The sequence below is a fragment of the Rhea americana genome, unplaced genomic scaffold, assembly GCF_003343005.1.
Source record: "Rhea americana isolate MKP2758 unplaced genomic scaffold, rheAme1 scaffold_16, whole genome shotgun sequence".
Taxonomy (NCBI): Eukaryota; Metazoa; Chordata; class Aves; order Rheiformes; family Rheidae; genus Rhea; species Rhea americana.
Window position 1 is genome coordinate 4,613,674 of NW_028185705.1, and position 10,800 is coordinate 4,624,473.

Genomic DNA, 10,800 nt, shown 5'->3' on the forward strand with positions numbered 1-10,800 from the left:
CAATAAATGCTTTTGCCTTCAATACCTCATCTGTGCAGGTAAAGCAGCTTTGACTGGAGTAACTGGGGTCAGAGGTGTCCTGCACGGCACCTCCGGAGGGACACGGCGGGGTGCTTAGCGTGCTGTGCTAGCTACTTGTTAGTATAAAAAGGGCGACTGCTAGCAAATATGCGATGAAACACAAAGCTAAGATTTCAAACTAGAACTAAAATGTGACCTAAGAACATAAATGCCACTTTCCAGAGTGACTGAAGTGCTTAAATGCCAACTGGTATCATTTTAAATAGCAGATTTTAAAAAGTAATTTCTTACCTAAGGATGCCCCGTATGACTTCATGAGTTTCTGAAGAATTAGCATTAGCAATTAATAATATTTTAAATGTTTGATTTCAACTGTGCTTGAGAATTCATTTGTTTGTTTAGTCATGGGAGAAAATATGACTCTATGTCTTTAGGTAATTAAATATCTTTGAAAGTCTTCATCCTAAACAATTTAGGAGTATCACAGAAAGAAAATAGGACTTGGATTTGCAAGTCATGAGAGTGCTTTTGAAAATTATATCTGAAATCAAGCTTTGTCCTATCGCAGACTTTTTCATATGTCTACTTAATTTTCCAGTATTGGTTGGGTGGGCGAAGAACTGGACCGTCTCCTAAAGCACACAAAGAAGTTAAAGCATAGTGATATGAATGTATCTGTGTTTTATATATACTTTAATTACTGAACAAGCAGGACTATAGAGAGGAAATAACTTGTCAAATTAGTAGCCTTCAAACTGTCACTTTTTATAAAGAGTGAATGATAAAAAGAAATGTAGCAGTCATTTGTTAGTCATTTTTATGGGTCGTTTTAAACTATTTTGTATATAGACTCCAGTTGTTGGTATTGTTTCTACTATAAGAAAAATAATTTGGCTGCTGCTGCAACATTTTAAGTTTTCACTGTTACTATGAAAACAATTCCCAGGAGATTTTTTAGTTTCCTTGTCTCGCTGGTTCGCAAGGACTTAGGAAGTAAAAGTTTAAAACAGCCTGGTAACAGACAAATCGCTTTTAAAAGCCAGCATTGTACTGGCCTGGGAGTGCTACAGGAAAAGCTACTTTAAAAAAAAAAAAAAAAAAAAAAAAAGAAAGAAAAAAAGAAAAAAGAAAATGCAACAATACAAGAGCTAAGCAAGCCTAATTATTTTTTAAACAAATATATGCAGGTCATCCAAAACTGTGAATGCATGAGAGGGCATGCGAACATGCGAATTGTCAGATCCATGCCGCAATAGGCATCCAAGCAGAGCTCGGCTTTGTAACATTGCTCCCAGTAGAAAGTCATCTTAGTGGCTGAGTAATACGTGCTTTAAAACAACAACATACTCTTTCTGAATGCATTAAGGCTAAAGTTTTCAAACTGGGGTACCTAAAGTTAAGCCTTTCTGCTGGCAGCACTGGGTTCTGTGCGGCGTGGAGTTTTGGTGTAAACTGGGGCTTTCTGCATAGGCATGTTAAACTACACGCTTCTAGCAGCAGAWGTTACCTATCTGTAATGTAAGTGTTAGCTAACGTCTTAAAAATATTTAAAGAGATGAGGATTTTCAGCGGCACTTAAGAAAGATAGGAGCCAAAGTCCCACTGAAATTTAAAGGAATTTGGGTGTTCTGCTCCTGCAAACTCCCTTGAAAATCCCACTCATCTATCGTAAATGATGGCTGAATCTCTGCAGATTTGGTGGTTCAGTTTGGCTGGTTGTCTGCATCCGTTCAGGTTGGATCCTGGCCCGGGAATTTCATTAGACCATGAGATGTTTCCAGGAGAGTTTTCAGTTCTTGGTTCCCAGGTATTCTGAGGCTGTGTCACTTCCACTTCCCCCAGCCAGAAAGCACGGAGACGTGCAACCGTTCACCAAAGAGGCTGGCCAAACCTTTTCTGAATCAAATAAATATTCATATTTTGGATCAAAGGCTCGGGGAAAGATCTGACTAGTTCTCACTTTCTCTGTGCTGTGCTGCCAATGTCTGTTTCTAAATTATATCCACTGGCCAACACAGAATGTCTTACTGAGGTTAGCTCTTAGTAAAGGCAAAAATAAATAATAGCAGTTTGGATCCTTAGGTAGAACCACGCAAACCAGTTCTTTAATGTATTTTGTTTTTAAGACTGAAAGCTTCCATTTTCACACCAGTGTGTTTGAAGCAAGGCTCTAAAACATATCTCGATGCAAGCAGCTGAACAAGTGTCCTGTGGAAAACAACCGAGCACCCACTGCTCCTCCTGACACCCATCTAAYGGAAAACTAAGCCACTTTTATACAGACCAAGCACCTCCAGCTGGCCTGAATGAACTTTCCAAGACCCTGGAAAAGGTTGTGGAAGGTGCAGACCTGGACGTGAACATTCCTGCATTCGCGCTGAGCAGCACTCAGTGCTCCAGCTGTGTCCCRGCTAGCCAGCGTGCCAGGCGCGTTACTAGCACCGAGCAAAAAGACGGTCGTGGTGTCAAAGGGCTCGCACTGCATGTGCCAGACTCTGCATTGCCCTCCCAAATGGCTAATGCAACGCTCAGGCAATTAGCACGTGTAAAGCCCTAAGCCATTCATGTACTAGGAAATAGTTTGGATTTTATTATTTTGGGGTAAGCCATTCCAAAAGGCAAACCAGCAGTTATTTGTCTGCCATCTATTGATGTGCTGTCTTGATCTTTAATCGAGGCTGAGGGGGATACATTTCCACCTTTAATCCTTCAAACTTTCTAATGCTTTCATGTACAAATATATACAGTAACTTGGCGTTAGCATTCCACAAATATGCAAATTGTCTGTCAGATTGGACAGGCTGCCTGCATTTGAAGTTGTGTTGACAGCCTACAGAAAAAAGACATTCTCAGCTCAAACATGAACAAGATGTTTATATCCTTTTTCCCTAAAAACATACATTTTATGTTTTAAGTAGAGACGGGAGCAAACTGCAAAATTTGGATCAAGACATCTTTTGCACCCATAAAATTTGGGGATGCCTGCATCAAGGGATTTTGGTTCAACTCACTGTTGGAAGGGAGAGGTTCAGCTCAGATCTGGCTTCCATTCCAGTCTTCACAAAATACAGAGGGAATTTGCACATGAGCCTCTGTTTCCAAGTAGGTTAATGCATAAAAGAAGGAGCTCAGAATGTGTCATCATACTCTAGATGCAGCGAGCTTTGCAGTTGGAGGCAACAGCAGTCTGTTACCTGACAAAGTAACATCTTGCCAGTCAACAGAAAAGGAAGCCATAAAGCCCAGCATCCATGCTAGCCTGGAGACAGAGAATCTGAAACAGCAGCAGTGAGAGCTAATGGATGCTAGTTACAGAGGGAGCACAGATAGGCAAGGATGCAAAAGGTCATGGCATTGGATTTAGGCACTCCAGACACCTACTTCCAAAATTTAGATCCTCAGAACTGCTAACTTAGTGGCTGCCAAATCCTGCAGACCCTCCAATTTTATCAGYGCATATAAGTGCTGGTATGAAACCAAATGCACTCGTATTCTGCTGTAAAGCATATGCCCCAAAATATACATAACAGCAAGCTGCTTATCATCTAAACTTCAACAAATTTCACAAACCAAGAGTCTTAATCTGTTTTGCCAGCAAGGTTATATCCAATTGTCCTCTCTGGCTAAATATTTCTTTGACTAAAATGGATTTAGTACACAAATTTAATTCAATACTTCTCCAGGTTTCTCTGCCTCGAAGTTTAAAGAATGATCAAACTCCTCGCACTCCCAGGCTACCATGTGGATATGGCAAGCTATATGGCTATGGCTCTACTCAGTCCAACGAAATACTGCCCTGAATTGTGGCGTGTCATGGAAATAAATCGCTGTTTAACAACTGACTGCCTTGAGAATTGTGATTCACTCAGGAACCTTACCTAAAAGCTGCCTCCTAGAATAAGTTTGACACTTGTTTGCAACTAGACATCCTTGTACAAAGCATCAGAAAGTCAAGAGCAAAAGGGATTGTAAGTGAAATGATCATTCATGTTACACAGGCTTCTTCTGCAGCTCATCAGAAAATTAGTTTCAGTAGTAAGCACCCATGAGGAAAGTGTAAAATACCCCACATGATGCCGAGGTCCCATGAAAGCAAAGAACTTGTGAAATAAGGAGTGTCTTAAGAACATGAGTTGAAAGTCTATTAATTAAAATCTTTGCTGTAGAATACCACAGATAATTTGAAGAAGTGGTAAGCTGAAAGAGGGAAAATAAAGAACTCAAAATACATTTTATGAAATACAGTACAGTTGTTCTATCTTTGCTATCAGAAGTCTGAATTGGAAACATTAGATTTGGGATCCTCAGGCATTCCCTAGTTAAGTCACAGTGGCTGTGTAACCTGGACATGCTCTGTGATGCTCCAGCTGCTGGAGTGCCAAGTACCTCGACTCCTGCAGGAACTCACCAGGATTCCTCTGAGAGAGGCAATTCCCAGAAACTCAACCCTTGCAGCTTCCTGACCTGACTAGTTGTGATTTGCAAACGCATGTGCTTTGGCTTTCTCTGTGGAAGGCAGTGCCGTGAAGCCATGCTATCTGTAGACTCAYTGGTCGCCTTCTGGCACTTACGCACTGACCAGTTTCTGAGTCATATGCCTGACTTGTCTACTTAGACACTGAACACTGGCCAAAGATCCTCACTTGGCTTTCCTGAGTGGTGATTGATGGATAATTGCTAGCTTAATCAGGCAGTCAAAACTAGTAACATAAGACCATCAAGCACAGAAACAAGGTCCTTTATATCTCTTTAGAGTGCCCTGAAAGATTGGAGYGGCTCAAACAGTGTATTCCCAAGTCAGGGCCGCAGGGGCTACTATAAAGGATGTGTTGATATTATGGAATTCTAGCTTAAGATATACTAGCCCATATTTAAAAAGTCGTTTCAGATGCTTAATTCTTTTGTAAGGATAGGGATTGTTTGCCAGTGATAATAGTGCTAAAAAGATCGGTACCTTCAGATGAAACATCTTCAAAGGTTATTCCTTGACAGCTTCCCAAAAGTAAAGAAAGGACAACCGATGCCAAAGGAATGGTTCAGTACAGGAATCAGAAACCTAGCTGTAAGGAACAATAAGCGTATCAGGAGCCCGGTTTGACAAACCGGAACACAAACACTTGCAGGATAGGGCCTCAGAGCTGCTATGGCTGCCAGAGATTCGTGCGGTCTTCAGGGGAGTTGACAGCAGGAACTACGCCTCTGCTTACTTCGTAAGAGTAGATAACTCAGCAAGAGCGGAGAAATCATTTGACAGAGGCCAGATTCAGAAAGCATCTGAAATGTCTTTCTTTAAAGATAATCATGTTAGGAATCAAAAGGGGTCTAATGTTAGAGACTTGCCTTTCAAATGCAACAAATGATTATACCTGTCAAGATTTATGGACAGATTTATTTATGTTGACAGAGGGACCACTAATAGTTTGACAAATGAGAAGTCTTGACAGATACAACAGATATGTTCAAGTATATTTCCTCCTGTTTGAAATAGGAAATGAGTGAGTTATGACAAGCCTGTAATGTATATTGATACATCTACTGCTAGGCTCCATCTACAGAAGTAGATGTATTCTACACTGCTGGATACTAAACTGGAAAGCCAGTTACAATCTTAATCATCAATGACCCTCTATTCTCCTCCACCAAGAAAGTCTTTAAAGACACTAATTTAGAGAAAAGGAAAGCATTCCAGCTGGTTCTCCTGGAAGGAAAACCTACCCTCTAAAATAGAGCTGGAATCCGGAYGACAGAAATAAGAGCCTCCCAGGAAGCTTTGTATTTAGTCTGACTGCTAGATAGCGACTTCTCATGTAAATTCACAGCAAATCTAAACCTCTTCCTCAGCACAGAGTGCCAGGCCTCGTAGTACCATCTACGCTTCTGGTGAGCTCCAGCCAATACACCAGATCTGTTTCCCAGGACTGCTGGAGTTCTCTAGTAGGGAGCAATTCTCCTCTAAATTTGCTTCAGAAAAGGAATAGAAAAGCTATCTCCATGCATTAGTGCCTGATCAAAGGCCGGCCCAATGAATGGAAAGTCACCAACAGCTTCGATGGACTTTGCCTCAGGCTCTGGGATCTTTTAGGCATTTTCTGTAAGAGCATGCAACCATTACATCTCCAGCTGGGAAAGACAGAACAATCCATAAATGTTGCTCTACTACGTAGCAGCCTCTAAATGTTACTCCTGTTTAACAGACAGTGAGTGACTCCTCATTTAAGTACAAAATTTCTCATCTTCACATGGCATGGCTGGCTCTGGACAAGCCAAGCACTGAGAGACTGGAAGAACAATCCAATGTTATTACTTTGAGGGCTTCCTTCCTCGCCAAATGGAAGTGTGGTAAATGTTGATGAAACAACACTTGGTGCAAGWCCAGTGTCCATCGTGTGTGATCGGTTTGTGGGTGCCAGACCCATATTTCTCAAGTAACAATGGGAAAAATTACCATGCTCCCCAAGGCTTGCAATAAACACAAACAAGCTATTAAGCAAACGCATGGTCCTGTAACTCAGCAGTTAAACTGTTTCCTGATCCCTCAACAGGAGCTGATCAGGTTTCCACATATTAAGGTGACTTTGCACACTCTATCGGTTTAACGCGTAAAGAACCATTCTGTGTCTTTGGCCAATTAAAGTCAATCTGGCTACTCTCCCCGGAGATCCCGTCAAGAAGAGGTAGGTAGCTGGTGTTTTGAACCAGGCGTATGTCTGACATCGAAATGCATTTAACGAAAGCACAACGGGTAATGTTGTTAATGCAAAAACATTTTGGTGTTTCAAAAAACCATTAGAGGGCATCAAGGGAGGACTGGAGTTCTGAAAAGGAATGAGCCTTGACAGGCTAAACTAACTTATTATTCTTTCACTAGCACAGCCACTTCCCTGGAAAACTCCAGAAGGTCTATTAATTATTTTGGGTTTGCTCATGGAATCAACTGTGCTGGCAATTGCCAACAGCATCAGCGTGTTTGTGACAATCCAGAGGCCTACAGTGCCATCATCTTCCCATAAACCTGTTAAATTACTAATATCCTGAAGTATCTCCACTTAAAAACCACTTTCATTCTCCTTTATCAATTTTGCATCTGGTTTTCTTTGAGGTTAAAAAATAAAGCAAACCCCAAACACTTACCTCTTTTTGCCATTCATTTTTGTGCACGCTGTTCTTTGTTACAAAAAATCTGCTCTGTAATTACCAGACACAGCCGTGGGAGTGGTTAATCTTTTAAAGCAACATTATGAATTATAATACCAAGTGTATACCTCACTGTAGTAATCCTGCAGTAATGCAAGCAATATTAGCATGTTCTGGGAGGCAGAATACTGCCAGGGGACCAGGGATGCTTGTAGGAGAAGAAAAGGGGAAGATTTTGCAGTAATGAAAATGATGCTGTGTTTAGTCCCACAAGCTAAAAACAAACTAAATATTTATGATAAAGGAAAAGAATAAGGAGGATTATGGTGTCATTCACTGTAGAACAAAATATTACCTAATCCAAACATTTACATAAATAACAGAAGGATAATGCAAGCTGAATTTARCTAGATCAAAGAGAGTAGGAAATTAGTTGCAACAACAGTGTAAGCGTTGCAGAGCGCGGCAGTGGGTGCTCTTGGGGCAGGGCAYGGCTTCATTTCAGAGCGTGACAAAGCCTATTGCAGTGCGACCTCAACAACAGTTGGTGCTTCCAGGCTTCAAATAATTAGAGCCATGAACAATGGGAAGATGTGATCAYGCTCTTCAGTAGAAACAGCACTCAGCTCCGTCCAAGTAGATGGTTCTCTGGTGTAGACCTCTACCAGCTGAGGTGAAAAAATGACCCCACTGACTGATAACACTGGCAGGTTCTTAGCGCCTGTTCCCAAAAGGAGACAGAGCAACCCAAAATGGGACCTAGGCAACGCCTACATTTCATCTAAGACCTCAGGTGAACTGCTACCTAGCTCAGATGGCAGCTCATCTTTGCTGAGCCTCATTCTTTTGACCTTCAGGTTCCCTAGGGCTTAAGTCTTGCTTCCACGGGCCCCAAACACCTCGTCTTGACAGTGCTGTCTAGCTCAGCGCCTACTCAACATCAGCTTGCCTACATGGCTTAAGGGAGCTTATAACAGTGGGTGTTTGTAGAGCGTAGTTGTGATATGGGCTCCGCATAAAACACCGTGGCAGTCACTGCTCTCTTTAGAAAGCCCCAGCAGGAGTGGAGGAAGCAATGCCTCCTGTTTGTACAGGAGCTCCGTGGGCAGAGTGGTGGCCAGGGATGGGAGAGGGCACCATTCACTTCCACCCGCCTCTGTCGGAGGAAGAAATTCCCAGATCCAGCCACAGAGGAGAGCAGTCCCACCACACTCCACCCCCACTGGTGCTACCTGGAGTGGCCTCAAGCTCTGGGCTCTCCTCTGGACACTGCCCTGCACCACTGCCCTGGGTTCATATACCTCCTGCTTGGAAATAACAGTTTAAGCGTTTTTTTAGTCTGGTTTAATAGCACTTGCTTTCTCCAGCCCCGTGAGTCTTGAAGGACCTCTGCAGTAGTCACAGTCCACCTGAAGTCGTTGGGTTTGTTGCAGGGGCAGATACCCGTGTGCAGATAACTCATTGCAGGATGCCGGCCAAMTCTTACTGGAGGCAGAGGTGAACAATTTTACCACATCTTTTTGTAGCTGAATAACAGCTCTGTTCAAAATCTTATTCGTTCTAGGCCAAAATAGAGTCTATCAATTAGCTGTATTAAATTTCTAGTTAGACGCCATTATTCTTTTTTTATTTGGTCTCTACTCTGAAATAGAAAAGAATGTATACAAAGGAGTAAAATAAAAATAATTTCAGTTATTAGGTAACATTTGAGGTAGCTTTATTCTAGGATCCTAAAGAATATAATCAAGAGTAATGGTATTTCTGTAGCACTTGAACCATCCTAAAGGATTCTGTAACAAGGCTATAATTCTCCAATAATATTTTTTAGAATGATTAAATAGCTCTCTGAAAAGAATATGACTTTCTACCATATTGTATAATTATTTTATAAGTAAACAGTCTGCAAAAGTGACATTGTAGAAATCGTATTGGATTAGTGCAATAGGATTGCACTACATGCATCCCAATATTCTTTAATAAAATAGTTCTTTTAAAACTGTAGTGGCACTTTGGGGGAAAAGAATGCCAACATAAATGAGGAAACTGAGTCACTCTGGTATTAAGTGACTTTTCCCTAGATCTAACTACAAAGTCTGTGACAAAGCCAGAAAGAGAACTGGGTGAGGGTATTCTGCAAACAGACCCAAACTGGAACTCAAGCTAGTACAAGGCCCATCGTGCATTTAAGCATGGTGGTAAACTACTGCATAACTGTTTGAGGGAGAAGTGATTTTCTCCGGTTGAAATGTGTGAAGATCCCATGGTTTATCCGACGAAGTAAACCTAAAGATAACAGTTTAGTAACCCAGGGTGATGTTTACAACTGTACTGAATGTGACAGCTTTCAAAGTATTATGTATATTTCTAAGGCTGTACATGTATAGCTCTGACAGCATGTCAGTTATAATTCTTGTAAAAAATGGATGTAATTTATTATGGTTCAAGTATAGAATAAACTATATAAATGCTTCCCCATAAAATACTAATTTTCTCATTGCTGAGGGGCTCATCTGCATTATAAATAGCGATAAAGATGTTATAATTGAATAGGTTTTTCTTCCCTTTTACTGTCAGCTTCAGCGTGACTTGCTAGGGTTAAACTGGATGCACAGAACCGAAGGAAATCTCTGAACAATAGAGGAGAGCGTTGCCCACAAACAGGACCGCTGCGTGTCCAGAAGTTACGGGTGAGCCGGGTTGCCGCATTCTGGGGGAGCAGCTAGGGAGGTTGCTCATGTGTGATTGACGGTACTTGTGAATAATACCAGTTGGCAGACATTAGTAACACTTTGCCTCACTTTTTGCTCAGTTGTTCACTTTTCTGCATGTGGCATGTTTTCATGTTTTTAGAAGGAATTTTTCAGCCATGCATCTTTGACATGAAAGAGCGTGAAATCTGATTCCTCTGATTTTGAAGTATTTTATAACTGGCTGTATATGACATTAGTACAAAACTTATTTATCATATGGAAGCATCATCTTCAAAAGTAGCTTGCTTTTCAAGCAGCATTTTCTCATCCTTTGTGCAGTGGAGAAATTAAGAATGTCTTGCTCTCGCTTCTAATTTCATCCTAATGTATAACCAATGTACAGCCAGGGAAACTTCACTAGACTAGCCACYGGATTAAACAGAATCAAGATTCAAAATCATCTCCCTGTGGTTGAACCTTAGAATGAATATTGAAATTAAACTCTGCAAGACTTATTACATAAACAATAACCAAAGGAAATACTTGGATCTGTTCTGTATTAAATTATCTCCTGTTTTCACCTGTCCTTGGACTATATGGAGCTCTGATTTTAGAAAATAAACTGCAAAAGCGATATGAGGTACATCAACATTTGTGGTTCTTTCTAAACTGCCAAGCTTTATGCATCTGGGCCCTCAATTAAATTCTGACAGATAGTCTGAGACTTGACTTTGCTGAGTCTTCCTGGCATTCAAATTTTGACTGTGCCCGTGAGTTCCTGAATATTACATCCAAGCACAGATGCCACCGATATAAGTTTGACTGTTGCCATAATTAAATCACCTTCAATCACCTTMGAATTAAATGGATAGGAGAAATATTCACCTTTGTAAGCAGCATTTGCACTGAGAAATGACACAGTTCTACAAAATCATGCACTCGCATGCACTTCTGC